The sequence below is a fragment of the Lithobates pipiens genome, unplaced genomic scaffold, assembly GCF_037356315.1.
Source record: "Lithobates pipiens isolate NorthernLeopardFrog02 unplaced genomic scaffold, aLitPip1_a1.2 Scaffold_22, whole genome shotgun sequence".
Lineage (NCBI taxonomy): Eukaryota > Metazoa > Chordata > Amphibia > Anura > Ranidae > Lithobates > Lithobates pipiens.
Window position 1 is genome coordinate 296,047,986 of NW_027507784.1, and position 19,592 is coordinate 296,067,577.

The following is a 19,592-nucleotide window of genomic DNA, read 5'->3' on the forward strand; positions in this document are numbered from 1 at the left end:
CCTAATTGAAAACACTAACGAGAACCCTTTGGTTCATATCAAAAGTGTGAAAATCCAAAATACTTGTACTATACATGTTTATATTTGGGTCCATTTCTCAAGCAGTCATTCATCTTTTAAAGCTGGACATATGCGGCTTCAATTTCAGATGATTCCTGCTGATTCCACTGGAATTCAAGCTGTGGGTGGCCCTGATGGTACCACCGGGCTTAAAAAAAAACTTTAATTGAAAAATCAAGTTGGGTGAAACAATTGTTTGGTTATTCAAGCAGTTATAGGCGTTGTTGCTGCCTCATTAATATAGCTGGCAGCAGAGATTCCACCATCCATGCTAATTAGAGGCTGAGCACAAGAAATCTATGCCTGTATAACTAGTCTAATGCCCTTTGCACGAGGCCATCTACTAGCAGTCTTCTACGTTCTGGACCTCTGTTCCTGAATGCACAGGGCGCCAAACAAGGGTATCACTCAGTGCAGATTTTGACAGGCTGCCTGCAGCAGGACTGGGTGCTACTCCTATTCCCCTGAGGAGCACTAGATGCTCTGCTCCTAGATGGCCCCATGTGTAAGGGGCTCAACAGTCATTTGGTATTGGTCTCTAAATGTTATATGTTGACTGCTGAACCTCTGTCCCAGTATTTTAACTCACTTGATCATTTGGGATGCAGAAGAAACAGATCGTTCAACAAAGATTGCCATGATTGAATCACTAGCTATCACTATACAGTACATGTAAGCTTCTCAATGTATATTGTGACGTTCAGTTATCAGGCCAATTATAAATTCCATGACAGGTGACATTAGTGAGTTACTACAGTAGCCAAAAGTGATAATGACTAACCTTTTGAAGAAAGAGGTAGAGATCTAAATTCTGATTTTATGCCACTGTCTCCATCTGGTGAATACTGTGGAAAGTTCTTCCCACCTAGCGCTCTTAGGGAGTTATCTGCCTGTCTGTGGCAACACTAACCTCATACTAATAATGGCTGTGGGTGTGTTAACATTTTCAAGGTTGTGAGGAAAGGTTTGCCAATAGACAAAATGACTCTTCTGGATGGACTTCCGTTCACAGGCTAACACATGTTCCCATTCATGCTCGTAAGAATTGGGCACTGGCTAACACATATGTCCATACTCGTGTGTGCACATGTGCCTTCACCCAGATGTTGGTGCCAAGCAGGAGTTTTAAACTCAGCCAGTGCTCAAGATCAGTGCTGCTTTGTCTTCAGCCTCCTGCGTATCTTGTGACCCTGCCATTCTGTATCCTGATTCCATTTGCTGACCACTCTCTGAACTCTGCCTGCACTGACCTTGGCTTGTCCCTGACCTTCGCTTATTTCTGCTCCATAGGCTCCTGTTTTACTGACCAGTTCCAGACCCAGCTTGTTTCCTGACCACACTCCAGACTGTGCCTTGTACCTGTCTGTGTATGATCCAGCCTGCCTGACTCTGCTACTCTGCTACTCTGCCTGCTGTCACCATTACCTGCTGCCAACCTGCTTGCCTGCTTATTAGAGCCATCTGACTTCACCTGCTCAGCATGGACACCTGCCCTGCTGCTAGCAAGACTTACAAGCACTCGTGCCACTCTGTTTTTCTGCGCCTCCTGTTTACACTATCAGGTGTCCCGAGTCAGAGGTGTAAGAGAGGCGTTCCTCACCATATCAAGGTCTGCTACCAGGTACATGACACAGCTAAGGTACATTGCTGACTTTTAAACAGAACTCAAAGTATGTCACATCAGCCTCTTAAAGTGTCACTAAACCCACATCATAAAAAACTATCAATAATGGTGTACTAAAATTCTCAATGCAATGGTGTACTACATGCTGTTCATACTCACTCAGTCACTATAAGATTTGTTTTCTGTATTTTGCAAAAAACCTGGTTGATCCTGCTGTTCTCTATCTCCCCCTTCTGTCCATGTTCCCAATGCAGCTAAGGATTTTGCAGAGCAGTGTTGGCAGCTCTGCACATGCTCAGTTGTCAGATAGTTTCTATGCTAAGCATTTTCTCCCCATTACATCTGAGCAGCCCATGTGACTATAGCATTACACATGTGGGTGTATACACAGTGATATATAACAGCCCACTCCCTCCCTCCCTCCATTTCCATACCCACTAACCAGCTAAACACAATGGAGGCAGGATATTACGTGTAGCTTGACAGAGGCTTCACTTCCATCTTAAGATAGCAACAACAGTAATTTGCTAAGGTAACATACACAGCAGTATTAGTACACATAAGGCAACAAGGAACAAAGTTGGACTGCTCGATAGTTCAATTAAAGGTCTAGGTAGTGATTGTCGGCTGACTCACAACAGTTCTATGATGTGCAGGACCCTGATTGGAAGGAAAACCTCCCTCTTCTTCTAAGACACAGGCTGGAGGGGCAGGACACAGAAATCCCCCCCACACCATGTTATTACCAAAAATAATAAATATTTGATTTCAAATATATATTTGTATAACAATTTAAAACAGTTTGCCGATGTTTATTATTTATTTTAGGGCTGTTACTGATTAAAATGTTCGTGTTTGATTAATCGTTTTTTTTTTTTTTTTAATCGACTAATTTTGATTAATTATAACGCACATACAGATCCAACTGCTTTTAGCTGATCTCCTTGCATTGCAACTCTGCATTAGTCAGTGATAAATGTGGTATACACTATATACAATCACCTGACACTAGTTAGTTACCACAATCCATGACTTAACTTCACAGTTCACACAGATAAGTTTTTAAATCAAACTGTAGCACTGAGGTAAGTAATTTTTTTTATTAAACTTTAAGAAAAACATAGAAAGTTAGTTTAAAGAGGAAGTAAACCCTGATGGGTTTACTTCCTCTTTCATTCCCTGCAAAGGCAAAGCATAATGGACTACTATGCATCGCATAGTAGCCCATTATGTGTCACTTACCTGACACAGGAGCCAGCGATGTCACCGCTGTCCCCTTAAGTCCGGCGCATCCATCTTTTCGGTGGGGTCTCGCAGCTCCGCCGCTGTCATTCGGCGGAGCCGCGATGACGTCACTCCGGCGCATGCGCACGGGAGCCGACACGCGCGACAGCTCCGTTGTTGAAAATGCCGCGCTCAGTGCGCCTGCGCACCGCTGTCTACGGCGCATGCGCCGTAGATAGCGGTGCCTGTCTTCGGGCAAATATCTCCTAAACCGTATAGGTTTAGGAGATATTTCTTGGACCTACAGGAAAGCCTTAATCTAGGCTTACCTGTAGGTCAAAGTGGTTTGTAAGGGTTTACAACCACTTTAACTTTAATTATAAAAGGTATCTTGTATATTGACGATCAGTCACTTTATAGAAGGCAAGTAGGCATCACTTTAGCCAGTCACGCAGACATACCAGAGTGTTTACATTTTGTTTTGTTTTTTACAACAATGTTAAAAACGGAGGTTATCAAATTTGCCTACACTTAGCTCACTGAATGATCCCAGTTAACCACATCCATATTTACCATCACTGTCCAGGCTGTCTGGTGACGTCACGGACATTGATGTCACCGGACTCCTCCCTCCCTCCCTTCGTTAGCAGACGGAGGCACTTGGGGAAGGGGGAGGAGTCCGGTGACGTCGATGTCCGTGACGTCAGCGGATCTCCGACCAAACTCCCTCAAGACCCGGAAGTTGGCGGAGAGGTGAGTACCGATCAAAATAATTTTCATCGATCAAAATAATTAACGATTAATCGAGGAATTCATCTTTAAATTTCCCAGCCCTAATTTATTTATTTTTACTCTGTATTCCAAGGGCTGTTCTTTTTTATTTTGAACATGTGACCAGCAGCAAAGGACAAGAAGCTCATCCTGCTTATGTTTTCCTATCGACAGGCTGGAAAAGAGCTGCGTTATGTGACCGCTGTATATTGTATAGTAAAACGGTACTTACAGTGGTGTGAAAAAGTGTTTGCCCCCTTCCTCATTTCCTGTTCCTTTGCATGTTTGTCACACTTAAGTGTTTCGGAACATCAAACCAATTTAAACAATAGTCAAGGACAACACAAGTAAACACAAAATGCAATTTGTAAATGAAGGTGTTTATTATTAAAGGTGAAAAAAAATCCAAACCATCATGGCCCTGTGTGAAAAAGTGATTGCCCCCTAAACCTAATAACTGGTTGGGCCACCCTTAGCAGCAACAACTGCAACCAAGCGTTTGCGATAACGTGCAATGAGGCTTTTACAGCGTCCTGGAGGAATTTTGGCCCACTCATCTTTGCAGAATTGTCCTAATTCAGTTACATTAGAGGGTTTTTCGAGCATGAACGGCCTTTTTAAGGTCATACCACAACATCTCAATAGGATTCAGGTCAGGACTTTGGCTAGGCCACTCCAAAGTCTTCATTTTGTTTTTCTTCAGCCATTCGGTGGTGGACTTGCTGGTGTGTTTAGGATCATTGTCCTGCTGCAGAACCCAAGTTCGTTTCAGCTTGAGTACACGAACAGATGGTCGGACATTCTCCTTCAGGATCTCTTGGTAGACAGCAGAATTCATAGTTCCTTTTATCACGGCAAGTCCTCCAGGTCCTGAAGCAGCAAAACAGCCCCAGACCATCACACTACCACCACCATATTTTACTGTTGGTATAATGTTCTTTTTATGAAATGCAGTGTTCCTTCTACGCCAGATTTACTTGGACACACACCTTCCAAAGAGTTCCACTTTTGTCTCATCGGTCCACAGAATGTTGTCCCAAAAGTCTTGGGGATCATCAAGATGTGTTGTGGAGAAATTGAGACAAGCTTTGATGTTCTTTTTGCTCAGCAGTGGTTTTCTCCTTGGAACTCTGCCATGCAGGCCATTTTTGCCCAGTCTTTTCCTGATGGTGGAGGCATGAACGCTGACCTTAACTGAGGCAAGTGAGGCCTGCAGTTCCTTGGACATTGTTGTGGGGTCTTTTGTGACCTCTTGGATGAGTCGTCGCTGTGCTCTTGGGGTAATTTTGGGCGGCCGGCCACTCCTGGGAAGGTTCACCACTGTTCCATGTCTTCGCCATTTGTGGATAATGGCTCTCACTGTGGTTCGCTGGATTCCCAAAGCTTTGGAAATGGCTTTATAACCCTTTCCAGACTGATAGATCTCAATTACTTTCTTTCTCAATTGTTCCTGAATTTCTTTGGGTCTCGGCATGATGTGTAGCTTTTAAGGATCTCCTGGTGGACCTTACTGTGTCAAGCAGCTCCTATTTAAGTGATGCCTTGATTGTGAACAGGTGTGGCAATAATCAGGCCTGGGTGTGGCTAGAGAAATTGAACTCAGGTGTGGACAACCACAGTTATAGTATGTTTTAACAAGGGGGGGGGCAATCACTTTTTCACACAGGGCCATGATGGTTTGGATTTTTTTTCACCTTTAATAATAAACACCTTCATTTACAAATTGCATTTTGTGTTTACTTGTGTTGTCCTTGACTATTGTTTAAATTGGTTTGATGTTCCGAAACACTTAAGTGTGACAAACATGCAAAGGAACAGGAAATGAGGAAGGGGGCAAACACTTTTTCACACCACTGTAGATGGGGGTTTTTTTTCATTAAAATAATTACAGTGGGGGCTGATGGCAAACAAACCCCCCAACCCCCCTGTTTGTTTGCTTTGTCGATCAGTCAGTCGGTCAGATCCCCCACTCACCCCCCCCCTGCTCGCCCGTCCATTCGTCTGCCCATCAGCACCGCACTTACCCCATCCAGGCCATGGGCAGCTTTGTGGCTTCCCCCTGCATCTCCTCCTCAGTGCCTCTCCCCCTACTCTCAACCAATAGGGTTTCTTCTCTTCTTGGCCAATCGGTCTTAAGACCCGCTTCTTGATTGGCCAGGAGGAGAGGCAGATAGAACCTGCATGTAGATTAGGAGCCATCATCCAAATACAGAAATAGAAGGGACAATGTAAATTAAACAGTGTGTGTTTAGTATTACTTTAATCAACCTATAGAGCTAAAGCTGCATTAAACCTAAAACTAAAATTACAATATATTGCAGCTTATCAATCATTAGATTTGGTAGTTGCATTACTTTTCTTTTTTAGGCTCATTTTCCTCTGTTTTTACCTTGTGATCTGGCCAGGTATACACCTCTGGTATTAGAGGGCCACCATTCTGGATGAAGGAGCAAAAGACAAACCTTTGGACAGCAGCATTGTCATTCTAGAGGTAGGTGCACTAGCAAATTTATATTAGTACACTAACAAATTGAAGCCAAACTCCAGCTAACATTTTAGAAGTTACAGCAAACAGTTTAGTTTTCTTTATTTGGGATAAAGGAGTTACATAAATAAATAAAAGCTGATTATTTTAAGCATCGCTGCCAGTGTTAAATGGGTTGTCTCAACCCTATAACTGCTACATCTGCAAGACAGCTTGTTCTGTTGAAAAACAACAGACTTACTGGCAGGATCACCAGGTGAAAATAAAGAAAGAAAGCCTAACAAGAAAAGTAAGGCAGCTATCACATTTAAGAATTGGTAAGCTGTAATATATTAAATATTTGTTTTTGGTTTAATACAGCTTTAAACTGATCATACACTTTACAATCACATTATACAAACCTCTTTAGATATGTAGTGGAAGTGTCTGCCTGATTGCAGTGGTGGCGCGTCCATAAAAGGCGCAGGAGTGCCGCTCCCTCTCTCTGGCACCGCTCCATCACCATAGATAGATTTATGCATTGCATGAATCTATCTATCTATGGTTGCCGCTGACACCCCCTATTCAGGTGCCCAACCCCTTTTCAGGCACCGGGCATCTGAATTACAGTGGTGGGGGTGTTTTTTGGAAGCACCTGATTAAAGCCATAGGCTCTAATAGGCACCCAAAAAGGTGAACAGCTGGCGCATTGCTGTGCATTCGCTGTTCACTCAGCTGTGTGTTAGCAAAGCAAAGGAATTCGCTTTGCTAACACTGAACTTCCTCTCAGCCAATTAGGTGCTCGAGTCTGTTACCCGATTGGCTGAAACGTCAGGCACTGTGATTGGACACCTGATAGAGAGAATAGAAGAAGACATCGAGGAGCGTGCAGGACACCTCTGTTGACCCCCTGCGAGTCAGGTAAGTGCCGGGCGATACATACTGGCAGCATTTTATGGGGCGCAGTAGCAGCAATTGATGGCCACACTGGCAGCAATTGTTGTGTACAGTGGCTGCATTTGATGGCACAGTGGCTGTGTTTGGCACAGTGGCTGTGTTTGATGGGCACAGTGGCTAAGTTTGATGGGCACAGTGGCTAAGTTTGATGGGCACAGTGGCTGCGTTTTATGGCACAGTGGCTGCATTTTATGGCACAGGGGCTGCTCTTGATGGGCACAGGGGCTGCTCTTGATGGGCACAGGGGCTGCTCTTGATGGGCACAGGGGCTGCGCTTGATGGGCACAGTGGCTGCAATTGATGTTTTTTTTTTTAGCTTGTTTGCGCCCCCCCAAAATTTTTTTAGCACCAGCCGCCATTGCCTGATTGTAAAAGAGAAACTGAGTGGTTGTTTAGCTAGGCCTTTGCATTACATACTTAATGCAGCTCTAAAGGAGATTGTACAGAGAGCTTACAATCAATTGTAACAATGAAGGCCGTCTTTGGGGTTACATTTTCAAGCATGCAAGTTTTCTATATTTTTTTTTTTTCGGAGTACATCTAAAAATAACCAAACATCCTCTAGATTCTCTTTAAAAATGATCTGCTCTGCAGCGTGATGAAGAACACAAGCATCCATCTTCACAGCATCATAAGGCGGTCAGCCTGCACTTTTCCACCAGTGCCTTGTCTCATCAGTCCCTCTCAGATCCGGAATCAGTAAATATTCCCAGCGTGGCATCAGAACGACGCTCCCCATCCCTCTTAGCTCTTTATTACCTTTCAATGACTTAAACCCCAGCACCAAATAACTTCATCAAGGTGTCAGGTTAAACAGATTTGTCCCTCTAATGGTGCCTCTCACAGGTTCCTAATGAAAATTATTGATTGCTTCAGATTAGCTGTAGATTTATGAGCTGGCAGCTGATCTGGCTGTCGCCTAGATTCCGTGCAGTCTGGCGGTGGGGAGGTCTGTCCAGGACAGGAGGAGGGAAGCAGTCTTCTCTCTGGCTCCCTGTACATTCCAAGAGAGACAGCCTGAATGTCATGCAGCAAAGAAGAAAACATTCTCACAAGGTCACAGCGAAATACGAAAACATTTATTTTATATATAGAGTTGATTTGTGGCATATTTGCTTCTTTGTGCTATTCACTATTGCATACCTCCCAACTGTCCCTGATTTTGAGGGACTGTCCTTGATTTGGAGCAATGTCGCTCTGTCCCTCATACCTTCATTGTCCCTTATTTTGGTCTGATCTATATAGTTGTATATAAAAAGCACTTTTTATCTTTCAAAAAGTGTTTCTTAGTGCTAAACCTTTCATCCAATTTCTAAATTGCTGCATTTGTACATTTTAAAAGCCAATATAAAGGAATAGTAGTGGTAAAAAAACATTTGCGGATTTAATTAACCTTTTTCGGGGGGTTAATTCTCCTTTAAAGGGTGTGGCAGGGGGCGTCCTATGCCTACATACATTTGCTAGTAGGTGTCCCTCATTCCCATATCAAAATGTTGGGAGGTATGCTATTGTTTTAATGTGAATTTGTGTCTAGGCTATAGGCAATTAAGTAATTTTCTTAGCATTATAGGATCTTTAAAACAAGCCCTTACTGAACTTTGTAGCTGTAGACACTGTGGAGAAATTCATTCACAAGCCAGCTCATTTCTCCCTGTTCCCCTCTCCCAGCAGCCTTCCAGCCTTTTAAACTGGAATGTAAGCAAAGAGCAGTTGCCCAGGAAAGGGGGAGCAGGTTGAGCTGAGCTGTTGAGCAAGCGGCATGGTAGTAATATTGTTGTGTACCTTTAAAGTGGTTGTATACCCCCAATGCAGAAGTTGTATAATTAGGTAAGCATATAATAAGGGTTATCTATAGGTACTGTAAATATCTCCTAAACATGCGCCGCTTAGGTGATAATTGCCTGGAAGTGTGCCGATGATGATAGGTGCATGCTCTGTAAAGAAACGGTCCTTCGTGCCATTTCTTCACTAGCCAGTACTGTGACTGACAGCTCCTACACGCATTCGCGGGAGGGACGTCACAAAACTCCAGCCAGTCAAAGAGCCGGAGTCCTTGGCCCCGGAAGGAAGAGGGGCAAAGATGGATGGGGCCACCAGTAGGGACATTGCAGGCTTCGTTTGCAGGTAAGTGGCACATAATGGATTAGTATGCGATGCATACTAGCCCATTATGCTTTTACTTTGCAGGGGGAAAAAAAGAGGAAGTAAAATCCATCAGGGTTTACTTCCTCTTTAAAGCCAACAAAAAAATAAAATAAAGACACAGTGAAAACAAATGAATAAAAATATGTGTCAACACCTCCAGTGACATGAATAACTTTAGTGCTTTTGCTATGAAATTTGGGGGTGAACTGATCCATAGTGCCTGCAGTTACAGGGGTCAGTAAGGATTAGTTGTAAGCAAGAATAACTACTTCCAAGTCGCAGCAGTGTGAACCAAGCCTTAAACATTTGTTGCTACTTTAAAGTCAATTTCACCATGAACTGCCAGATAAGATTTAGGCTACAGTATTTATTTATCATATTGTAATGATTCAGCCCCCTCCCCCCCCAAACTGCAAGAGTAAATGCTTATTATGTGTAGAATGCCAGAAGGAGGAGAAATGCTTACTGTGACAGATCCAACCAGGACAGGGGCTTTTGGAGGGGACTGCAGGGTGGCCTCTTGCCTACTGACTATGGGCCCTGGCTTTTAAGAGAACACTATTCTTTGTGAGGTGTGTGCCTGGGGGACCCTTGGAGTGGTCTTGCCTTGGATTCGGGATTGTCTCCCCAAAAACAAAGATTATGGGAATCTAAGCCCGGGTTCCATATTTAGGGTCTCTATGCCCATAACCAGCAATAACTGCTTTAGATTGTGAGACTCAGATGTTAATATCATCATCTCAAAGTAACTTGATTTTGCTAAGTACTGTATGTCTTTCCCACTTGTTAATTGAGTTACCTATTGCTTTTGTCTTTCTGCTCATCTCTGTGTTTATACTTATAATAATGTGTAATGTACAGCACTTTGTACTCAGGGTTGTACATATGGTCTGGTCACCTAGGCTGGTATAAGTAAATAGTTAATCAGCTCATGCTGATAATATCACTGTCAGTTATTAGTTATTAGTTATTAGTTGGTAGATGTGGATTAGCATTATGTGTATGTTGGCTGTTTCTTAGCTATGTTAATTACATTCCTGTTTACAGTATACAATAATGTGATCAGGCTCACCTGATCTGGTTTTCAATATATATGTTGTGTGAGTTTTTAATAAAGTGTTCCAGTTCTCATCTAAGCTATTGTTGGCTAGTATTGGATGGTCAGCTATAATAGCTGGTTCCTAAGTCCAGACTGGAGGAAGCTATATCTTGATGGAAGCACCCAAGCTGGGTCCGGGATGGTTCCGTCACACCTTTTTCCACGCTTCAGCAGGGTCCTCCATCAGTGTGACAAGTCCCTTGAAGCCTCCTCTGTAAGCCGATCATAGGCACAATTCCATGCTCACACCTACTAGTACAATCCAGGATTAATAACCTTGTATTGTATTGTAGGGAGCTACGGTTCATTGAGGGAAAAATGAATGCCAACATGTACTGTGACATACTGAAGCAGAGCATGATCTCCTCCCTTCGTATACTGGGCTGCAGGGCAATATTCGACATGATAATGACCCCAAACACAACTCCAAGACGACCACTTCCTTGCTAAAGAAGCTGAGGGTAAAGGTGATGGACTGGCCAAGCATGTCTCCATAAATACACCCTATTAAGCATCTGTGGGGCATCCTCAAACAGAAGGTTGAGGAGCGCAAGGTCTCTAACATCCACCAGCTCTGTGATGTCGTCATGGGGGAGTGGAAGAGAACTCCAGTGGCAACCTGTGAAGCTCTGGTGAACTCCATGCCCAAGAGGGTCAAGGCAGTGCTGGAAAATAATGGTGGCCACACAAAATATTGACACTTTAGGCCCAATTTAGACATTTTCACTTAAGGGTGTACTCACTTTTGGTGCCAGCGGTTTAGACATTAATGGCTGTGTTGAGGCATTTTGAGGGGACAGCAAATTTACACTGTTATAAAAGCTGTACACTCACTACTTTACATTGTAGCAAAGTGTAATTTCTTGTCTTTTCTTGTTGTCACATGAAAAGATATAATAAAATATTTACAAAAAAGTGAGGGGTGTACTCACTTTTGTGAGATACTGTATTCACCTTAACAGTAACCCGTATTTAGAAACTCTGCCTCTACATGGGCTACTGTATGTTTCTGACACTGTTCTGTGTGTTGAATACCTGCTCCATTGACCCACACAGTGGTTCCTTCCTCCAGCTCCTATATATTTTAGTGCTATATAAACTGTGGGAAGGAATCATAGCATGCAATAGAAGGAGCAGGTATTTAAAAGACCCGGCAGGTGATTTTACTTTCAACCCTTTAGTGAAAGATTCACTTTAATGACCAGTTCCAGGCTACATTTTTTAAATGGCCTACAAGGTGGTCTGAAAATGAAAAAGCAACGCTCGCTGCAAAACTTGCCTTCTTTCTGGTCCTCTGCAGTAATTACTTTTGGGACAAAAAGAGGAAAAACTCTTGCGTTAGGGGCCAAGTAATAAGGAGAAGCTGCTAGCACAATACTCAGGAACAAATTATCACAATATAGTGCAGCGCATAACAAATTATAGTGCTTAGAAAATACCTTGTACAATCTAAGTCAAGCACTATGGGTAATAATGCTAATCTGTACCATAAATAAATTAATCAAAGCATGCAACAATAAATTCAGTTAAAGTGTTACTGTGCAGAAATAAATAAACTAAAAACAGTCCATCAAGTTCATCAGATAACAATGAAATCCATTAAAGTGCTTGTGCATAGAAATAAAGCAAAAAATACATGTAGTTATAGAGTCCTTAATATTGAGATTGTGAATAGTTGCAGATAGTGGTTGCAGATGAAATTAAATCCAAAGTTGAAAAAACGGTTCTTATAAATAGATGTGAAGGTGTCCCCAGAAAAGGAGAATGCAAGAGATGTCCACATACCCAGAGAGAAATGGGTCACGTGACGCTAGTGTAACAAATGGGAGGCTTACTGAAGGCTTTTGATCCCAAAAACGTGGTCAGTACATGCCTTAGTGGGTACAATCATCCATTACCAACTCCAATTTTGGTTACACATTTCTTTAAAAGAGCCTCTTAAAATTTCTTTCTACCCAAACAAAACGGTTTCCAAACCAGCCTGTCAATCTCCCCCCGTCATACACATAAAGATGGAACAGAGAAGCCGACCATAGTGAAGTCCTGTATCAACATTTAAAGTATTTATTGTAAATATATTGCACTTGCAAACATGGGCAGCAATCAAGCATGTACATGGCACTAAATGGAAACCAACTCCGGTCACCAGATTCCAAAATGACCGCAATCGGACAATGCATGCCTGGTACCTCGTGCATTGTACATCCTAGCTCAACCCTACGCATTTCATCACATATGACATCATCAGGGGCTATGTAATTGCTTTTCACCAGAAGATGTCCTCAATCTTCCAGGCTGATTCATACCATCCAGAGAACATACTATGAGTGCAAGGTGTCATGGTCACCATAGCACCCTGCACTCATAGTGAATGATGATATTGAGAGCAGTACCGTCCTTATTACATCAGCACTACTAGTTGCATCATTGAGGAACACCCAGTGCTGGAGAAGAGGTGAAGAAAATTAGGAGTCTGCGAGTCACTGACCGGCCTTCTTCTGGAAATGGTAAATATACAAAAAAAATGTGGGGGACTTCCAGGGGGTGAGGGGGCAATTGGAGGGGTGGGGGATGGCACTACAGTTTCAATTGCCACCATATCATATTATTGGTAAAAAATGGTGATGAGGTGGACATGTATTTCTGGAGTGCAGTTTAGAAAACATGCTTCAGAAAACACACTTAAGTGGCCACTGCACCACTGTGTCCGTGAAAGGCTGCAATATGAGCTGTAATTGGTAGGCTGAGATCACAGTCACAATGTTTGGAGCCAAGTAGAGTTGCTCAGTACATTGTTATTGCTGTGAACCAATCACAAACATAAGCTTTCCTTCCTCCAGGCTCAACAATGTTTGGAAGAGAGCATTGCAGAAAATCAAAGGTGACAGGGGGGTTTTTAATGTGCCACCGACCACCAATGATTTACAGGACTGTACATACAGCCCCCCGGAACGGAGAAAGATAGTACAGGATTGTGATTATATCACTGCATGAATGGTCGGGTGAGCAAACCATAGGTCCTTTAACTGCCTCCTTTTACTTTGCATCCTGCTGTTTGTTACTTCTTAGCCAGTATTAGCCTACTTCATAACAACATCATTGAGCTATTGTTTTTCCAACAGATAGACCCTGGGAATGCATGCAATTCCATTCTGGGAAACTGTATTTCTGTGTCTTTGGACTGGATACTAACTGTGGATTATAATCATCTCTCCACACTGACAGCTATGTCTTGTTACAATCCTAATTAAGGCTCCGTGGGACTAGCAACTTGACTCAATCAACTACCTTTTAACAGGAGACTTTTGTTAAAAGGGTTTCTATTTAAAGCGGGGTTCCACCCTAAAGTGGAACTTCCGCTGATCGGAACCCTCCCCCCCTCCGGTGTCACAATTGGCACCTTTCAGGGGGGAGGGGAGTGCAGATACCTGTCAAAGACAGGTATTTACACCCACTTCCGGGCATAGACTCCCGTGGGAGTCTACGCCATTTCCTGTCCTGCCGCGCTGTCTGCTGGGACACACACGGGTCCCAGAGACAGCGCAGACAATTCCTATTGCGCTGCGCGACTCGCGCATGCGCAGTAGGGAACCGGGAAGTGAAGCCGATTCGCTTCACTTCCTAAATCCCTCACCTAGAATGATGGCGGCAGCAGCCGAGAGCCGAGCGGTTGATCGGCCTCGGCTGCCGGCATCGCTGGACCCCGGGACAGGTGAGTGTCCATTTATTAAAAGTCAGCAGCTGTAGTATTTGTAGCTGCTGGCTTTTAATATTTTTTTCCGCAGTACAGTCCCGCTTTAAACACAGTGACAGGACGAACTTTGTTATGTATGGTGCATGTCACTCAGATCATTAGTCTGATCCATAAATATTACTTAATCCAATTAACAATAGCCTTGTTATAGGTGTTTGCATGGATGGTTGAAGCATGATGCAGCTGCTCAGACAACGTTGTCTATTTTTAACATGATCTTGGTGGTGGGTAAGGATGAGCTCGGGTGTGTTTGCACACTCCATGTGCAGAGCCTGCCAGGAAGTTGGCACGGCGCTGCGCTAATCACAGGCAGTGAGACATTTTCCCGATGTGCGGCTGCAGAGATCGGGCAATATCTCACTGGCTGTGGCAGGGGCGGACTGACAATTCATGGGGCCCCCGGGCAATAGGAGGTTATGGGACCCTCGGGCAATAGGAGATTATGGGGCCACACAGTATGCAATCACACAGTATACACAGACATGTATACACAGACCTGTTTCTATTGGCTGAGAAGTTACTGTAGAGTTGGGGCAGCTATAATCTCAGGATTTTTAAACCAAAAGGATGTCGGTAAGGGACATTTCAGAGACAGATGTAAAAAAAAAAAACACAAATTTTTACATACTGTCCCTGGTTTTACTGAGGCTGGCAACCCTGATGGGGCCCCCTAGTGGCCCGGGGCCCTCGGGCACTGCCCGAGTAGCCAAATGGTCAGTCCGCCCCTGGGCTGTGGTTAGCGCAGCGCCATGCCGACTTCCTGGTGGGCTCTGCGCGTGGAGTGTACGAACACGCCTGAGCTCATCCCTAGTGGCGGTTACCTGGTCTTTGTCCCTTTAAATATATTTTTCTAATAAAATGTACCCCTTATTAAGCAGCATGGTCCGCCTGCGTCTCTTCATAGTGGGAGTCTTTCCCCTGTAAAAATGTTTCTCTCTATAGGCACAGAGACCACATTTATTACTGGTGAGCCTGCAAATTTTGAGACATCACACGGGTATATTGAACACCCAGTGTTGTGGTAACTAATAGTGAGTATTGATCTCCAACCAATTTTTCTATATGTTTCTGGGGGGGGAACCTGGTTTTGACAGGTTCCCACTTTCGCTTGGATAGCCTAGGCCAGTGATGATGAACCTTGGCTCCACAGATGTTTTGGAACTGCATTTCCCATGATGCTCATGTAGTTTCAAAACATCTGGGGTGCCAAGGTTTGTCATCACTGGCCTAGGCGATGTGAACGGAAGTTCTCCCCCCCTCCCCCACCTCATAGGTCTGTCAGTTTTACACTGACGTTCCGTTCAGGCCCGCCTGTCAGTTTTTCAGGCGGACCTGAACGGATGCTCCATAGAGCTCTATGGAGCGTCGGATGTCAGCAGTGACATGTCCGCTGACATCCGACCCGCTCCGATCCGAAAAAGTGTAACGGAGGAAAAAGCTATTTTTCCATCCGTCTGCGGATCGGATCGGGTGACGACGGGCACTGCGGTCCGTCGTCATCCGATCTCCCATAGGGGAGAGCGGCGCTGTGACAGGTCTGTCCCTGCGCAGTATGCAGAGACGGACCTGTCATTTCCCTGCTCAGCGGGGATCAACGGAGGCATCCCCGCTGAGCAAACGGATATCCACGCAGCAGATCAGAACTGATCCGCCCCGTGTGAAAGGACCCTTAGAAGATTGCAAGATCATTCAGATAGGGCCATGCGGCTCGCAAGCAATCACAGCCGACTGCCCACAGTTAAGATCCCAGCAACGCGAGCGCAGAGCTGGATCCTGGGACAAGTGAGTGTTTGTTTATTAAAAGCCAGCAGCTACAGTTTTTTGTACGTGGCATGGTTTTTGGTGCCAGAAAGGCTAGTCTGAGTATTTCAAAAGCTGCTAATCTACTGTGATTTTTACACACAACCATCTCTAGGGTTTACAGAGAATGGTCTGAAAAAAAAAAAAAACATATCCAGTGAGGGGCAGCCATGTGGATGCAAATGCCCTGTTGATGTCAGAGGTCAGAGGAGGATAGGCAGATTGGTTCCAGATGATAGAAAGACAACAGTAACAGTAATAATGACCACTTACAACCAAGGTATGCAGAATACCATCTCTGAACGCACAACACATGAAGCCTTTAAGCAGATGGGCTACAGCAGCAGAAGGCCACACCAGGTGTCACTCCTTCAGCTAAGAACAGGAAAGTGAGGCTGCAATTCAAACAGGCTCCGATATTGGACAATTGAAGATTGGTAAAATGTTTCCTGGTCTGATGAGTCTCGATTTCGGCTGCAACATTCAGATGGTAGGGTCAGAATTTGGCATAAACAACATGAAAGCATGGATCCATCCTGCCTTGTATCAATGGTTCAGGTGCAATGGTCTAATGGTGTGGGGGATGTTTTTTGGCACACTTTGGGCCCCTTAGTACCAACTGACCATTGTTTAAACGCCATGACCTACCTGAGTATTGTTGCTGACCATTTCCATCCCTTTATGACTACAGTGTACCCATCTTCTGATGGCTCCTTCCAACAGGAAAATGCACCATGTAACATAGCTCAGATCATCTCAAACTGGTTTCTTGAACATGACAATGAGGTCACTGTACTCCAAGGTCTCCACACTCACCAGATCTCAATCCAATAGAGCACGTTTGGGATATGGTGGAACGGGAGATTCGTATCATGGACGTGCAGCCGACAAATCTGCAGCAACTGCGTGATACTATCATGTCTATATGGACCAAAATCTCTGAGGAATGTTTCCAATACCTTGTTGAATCTATGACATGAAGAATTAAGGCATTGCTGAAGGCAAAGGAGCTTCCAACCCAGTAGTAGCAAGGTGTACTTAATAAACGGGCCGGTGAGTGTATACAGTATATAATAAATATGGATTCAAGAGAGTGAACATAAAACATAAGTAAATAATATATAAAACACTATTATTCCCTTTAAATTGAATTTCATTTTTTAACACCTAGCTTTATTTTATCCAACACATCTAAATAAAGATCTCACTACCTGGCATTTGAACAGGTTAACAAGTTCTTATTGCTTTGCCTTTTTTCAGTGTAATTTGGAAAACCGGCAGAAGAAAATAATGTTTTGTTTACTGAACAAAATGATTCAATTTTTTTTCTTTCCCTTTTTTCCATTGTGCTTCCACTGATAAATTAGGTCCATTTTGACTTTGCTGGTCTGGAAAGTGAAGCTGTTTACTAGGTTATTCCCCGAGTCTCTTTACTGCAACCAGAGCCTGCAAATACTTTTAGGTTTTTGTCCTAATTACATAAACTATTTGCAGAGAGAAGAAAAAAGGATACCTCTGTAAAGGTGGTGCATAGTGTGAATGTGTAAATCTTCATTTTAGAAACATTATTACAGTAGTGCAATGGACGTTTGTCAGAACAACTGTAGAAAACATCAGGTTTTTTTTTTTGGGAGAGTAAGTTAGCTGTAGCTATAAGCAGATGTGTTGGAATACAGATTTGTATTTTGTGCAACAACTATGCTGCACTATGGTAAACCCTATGTCCTTTCTCTATAATAAAGTTTCCTGTTTCCTGTCTGCAGTTAACCAGCAAAGCCCATGTGCATTCGCTAATCTGGCAAACCAGAACCACCAGTCTTGGAAATTCAAGATGAAAATCCTGCTAATGAGAGAAGGTACATAGAAATGTATAAATTAAGTCAGGCCAGAACACCCTTCAGATAAGTGGATTGAGAAAGACCAAAAAGCTAAGTGCACAATCTCTCTTGCCATAGAAGATGATCAAATCATACATATATATATATATATATATATATATATATATATATATATATATATATATATATATATATATATATATATATACACACATGTGAAACTGCTAAAGAAATGTGGGAAGTATTGCAAAAGGTCCATGAAAGAGCTAATCTCAGCAATAAACTGTATTTGATTATAAAGCTATACCAAACCAAGCTGATGAAAGGCCAGGATATGCAGGATTACATAAGACACCTTGTAAACGGTTTAACGCCCGAGATGTATAGGAGAAGAAATAAAAGATTTTCATGTCACAGCACTATTACATAGTTACATAGTAAGGTTGAATATAGACAACAGTCCATCTAGTTAAACCTGAGTGAGTGGGGGTGCGTGTCCACAATTATCTCTATTTATTTAAGGTACCTATGTAGCGCAGTTAATTTACGCAGCACTCCACACATACATTGCACAATCACATCGGTCCCTACACTCAAGGAGGCCACAATCCAAGGTCCACAACTCATATTCATATACTAGACCCTTTTTTACTGCTAAGCGAGAGTGCTACCCACTATGCCACTGTGCTGACCTATTGCTCAGTGTAGTATACCAGAAAGTTATGAAATGCTTGTTGCAGCACTTCCAGATGATGAACTGACATTGGAATATGTTAAAGAGGAAGTAAACCCTGATGAGTTTACTTCCTCTTTCATTCCCTGCAAAGGCAAAGCATAATGGACTACTATGCATCGCATAGTAGTCCATTATGTGTCACTTACCTGACACAGGAGCCAGCGAAGTCCCCGCTGTCCCCTGTAGTCCGCCGCATCCATCTTCTCGGTGGGGTCTCGCAGCTCCGCCGCTGTAATTTGGCGAAGCCGCGACAACGTCACTCCCGTGCATGCGCACGGGAGCCGACACGCGCGGCAGCTCCGTCGTTAAGAATGCCGCGCTCAGTGCGCCTGTGCGCCGCTGTCTACGGCGCATGCGCCATAGACAGTGGTGCCTGTTTTCGGGCAAATATCTCCTAAACCATATAGGTTTAGGAGATATTTCTTGGACCTACAGGTAAGCCTTAATCTAGGCTTACCTGTAGGTAAAAGTGGTTTGTAAGGGTTTACAACCACTTTAAGGGCGAGCTTGTGGATGAATATAAGCATAAAACAGAAAGCATTATTAGTGACGGTACTTCTGTCGCAGAGCCTGCTTTAACCGGTTCCCGACCAGCCGCCGTAGTTTCACTGCAGTAGAATGGCATGGGTGGATGAAGCGATGTTATCTTTGCTCAGGCGTGCGGCCGCCTAAAGGGTGCGATGATTGAATTTGTTTCAGAACCGATCAGTCTCCAGGCCCAGGCCAATGATTTCTGGCCTGGACCTGTTTGTCAGCTCTGACAAATGAAATGCTTCTCCTGCCTGTAAGTGTAAAACACAGACAGGGGAAGTGATGTCATCTCCCTCTCTGTAATTCTTTTCCATTCCAGAGAGAGGAGAGAGGACATCCTAATGGGGTTCACAAATGTGAAATGAGACTGCAGACAACATGCTGCAGGAGATCTGTAGATCTGAGACTGCATACCTGCTAAAGATGGTTAGTGGTTAAAGGAGGCAGGTGGTCCTGCCAACATGTAGGCAGGTACATTCTGTACTCCCCACTGTAGGTGGTGCTTGACTGAATCAGCAATGCAGAAGTGGAAGGCAGTCATGAGGAACTTGGTTTCTCTATGATTTCCTGTGATTACCACCAGGGGAGC